This window comes from Oncorhynchus nerka, linkage group LG10, assembly GCF_034236695.1.
Source record: "Oncorhynchus nerka isolate Pitt River linkage group LG10, Oner_Uvic_2.0, whole genome shotgun sequence".
NCBI lineage: Eukaryota > Metazoa > Chordata > Actinopteri > Salmoniformes > Salmonidae > Oncorhynchus > Oncorhynchus nerka.
In genome coordinates, this window is record NC_088405.1 from 38,107,023 (window position 1) to 38,109,862 (window position 2,840).

At 39.9% G+C, this 2,840-nt stretch overlaps 1 long non-coding RNA gene across 1 annotated transcript; it reads right to left on the reverse strand.

Annotated features, from left to right (window-relative positions):
• Nucleotides 1-1,137: 1,137 nt before the first annotated feature.
• Nucleotides 1,138-2,043, reverse strand: LOC135573692 (uncharacterized). Its single transcript, XR_010464857.1, has 3 exons — nucleotides 1,831-2,043; nucleotides 1,475-1,542; nucleotides 1,138-1,358 (listed from the first exon to the last, which is right to left on the reverse strand). It is a non-coding gene; the product is annotated as an uncharacterized LOC135573692 (long non-coding RNA).
• Between the last annotated feature and the right edge of the window lie 797 nt (nucleotides 2,044-2,840).

Genomic DNA, 2,840 nt, shown 5'->3' on the forward strand with positions numbered 1-2,840 from the left:
ACCCTCCCGGCCCAGAACCCCGCGCCGAGGGAAGGGAGAAGTGGAGGGCGTGGGCCCCCTACCCTACCTAGTCCTCAGAGAGTCATAGATACTCCCGCCGTTTACCCGTGTTTTATTGGTCTGTTTCGCTTTGATGACCCTTCGATCTGCACATGTTAGATGGCCCTCCGACCTGCAACCATTCTCTACGGTTATATATGTGTTCCCTTTCTTGCGGTGTATCTTATTGCCCATTTTACAATTGTCCTGAGCTTATAGATCGAGTCAATCCTTCATCAGATGAACTGCGACATGTCGGCTAAAGCGATTTAATTCATGAATGCATTTGAACGTTTTTAATATTGTGATAGTGAAGAGCAAAATTCCTCTCAAGAGAATTAACATTACAGTTAAACCAACTGGTAGGCTTATCACACATTTGTGCAAAATGCTAAGAGAACTGGTGAAGAATGTTACCCCTCTACATACACATTTCTTTACCGGAATCTCTAAATGAAAATACTGGCAGATCCATAAAATTGCCTTGTACAGTAGTAGGTATAATTCAATTTAGAGGGTTCTAAATTAATATCTAAGGGGCTTTTATACCATTTTTTAAAATGTGTATGTTTATTAAGTAGTCTTGCTTGTCTCAGAGCAGCGCGAAACAATGCTGAAATAGTTGACCACACGCGAGTAGGCTATTGCTTGTTGGGGTGGATTTTCAAACAGTAGCCGGCTCTCGGAACTCATTAACACGCGTTGCTGTGTGTGCTTTGAGATATTTAGTGGCACTACAAATGTGAATTCATATTTACAAAACAATTTACCAAACAAAACACTAGGCAAGTCAGTTAAGAAAAATTCTTATTTACAATGACGGCCTACCAAGGCAAAACCCAGATGACGCTTGGCCAATTGTGCTCCACCCTATGGGACTCCCAATCACAGACAGATGTGATACAGCCTAGGGACTGTAGTGATGCCTCTTGTATTGAGATGCAGTGCATTAGTCTGCTGCACCACTTGGGAGCCATGACCAATATATATATACTTTTTCCAGAACATTAACCATGTGTGTCCTCTTGTTTGTACTGTTCTGTAGTTTCTACCCAATGATTTCAAATCAAATCAAATTTTATTTGATTTGTCAGACAAACAAAGACATTTGCGTCCTGCAGGCCCAGGCATGGATCAAAGCTGGCGAGAGTATTTTTACAATTATTTTATTAACGAAAGCATAAAGATGTTGATGAAGAAACCACATTTGCCTCGAGATCCATCCCAGTTGGTTTTCTGTGGAACCATGCCTTTTTTCGGTGCGGCCTGTTGTCCAGTCCACTGATCTCCACGGATGGTTGTCGGCATAGTTGTGTGCTCTGCAAAAACATATTCACATTTTTAGTACACAATCATCGATTCTATTACACAGCATGCATACACATTGATAGGCTATATACATTTTTTTAAAGAAAATGTACTAATACCAAAATACCTTTTAGTTTTGGTGATCCTCTCAGCTCCGACTCATTTTCAAGTCCTCTGGTGGTTACAGTCCCAACCCTGGAACGGGTAGCACCAAAATAAAAAGATCAGTAAATTAAAGACCTACAACACCTACAGTATATCTAATCAAATGTTTTTTCATCTCTACATGTAGGTCTCCCGATTTAAACCCAATCAAACTTTTTTGACACCACCCGAAAACATTCATCCTTAACGATACAATTCTCCCCCTACCCTCCTTCTTGGCAAGAGTCTATTGTCCTGCTAATAGCCCATAATGGGTGGATGGACAGCTGATTTTGTATTCCAATGTATTGAACAAATGTATTAATTACAGTCATTTACCATTCTCATTCTCGGACTGGAAACGTTGTTTGCAGAGTTTTCAATCTCATTTTCAAGTCCTTGTTTAAAAATAACGATATTTTGGAGATGATTTGGTTTTCAAATAACCCGAAAGTGAGCGGTTGTAATCTGAGTAAAAGGAAAAAAATCTATTGTCCTGCTGGTAGCCCATCCTAGAAATGTTGTTTGCAGAATTCCCAGCCTGCTCCGCTTGTTTCCTCTCCCTGTTTTTTCTGCCCGGACGTTGCCTGATGCAGAACTCTAGTGTCAGAGGAGATGCTCTCAGACCGAAAACGCCTCCATTAATTGCCACAGTTTAGACTACTGATAGATCAGCGTTCTACCTCCCCCTTGTGATAGTGTGGTGCAATGACAGAATGCCACCATCTACCACAAACAGTCAAAGCATAAGCTCATAACTTTTAATTGAGGAACCACTGTATATGCACACTGGTATGGTGCTGGAGATAATGAATATGAGTTTGAAAAGTGACAAAATTGTCCATTAAATGTAACAACAAAATATTATTTATAAAATATAATATAATATATATAATCTATAATATGGTTTTTGAACTCTATTAATTGTTTAAAAGCATGAAAGCTGTACTTTTAGATCATGGTTGACGCAGCTTGTTGGCCATTAACCAATATGCATTTCTCAATGAGTTCAAAGCCCATGAATGTATCCAACTGGTATTTATGACTTCACAACTGGGAAATTCACACCTGCCACTTGGTTATGAATGCAGCAGGACTGTTGCCTTACTGTGTCAGGTGATGAAGCAGTAGGCAGGCAGGTGTGCCAGGTCTGTCAGAATGCATGCTGAGATTTCTCACTAAACAGAGCAAGGCTTTCATCTAGGGAAAAGAGCTGGACTGGTGTATCTTAATATTGTATTTTTTATTTACCTTTTTCACAAACAATATAGCGGATGATTGAGTAGATAAAATGCCCACTAGTACCATTGTATGCTGCGGTTCTGTGTTGGTACACAGTCAGAAAAAAA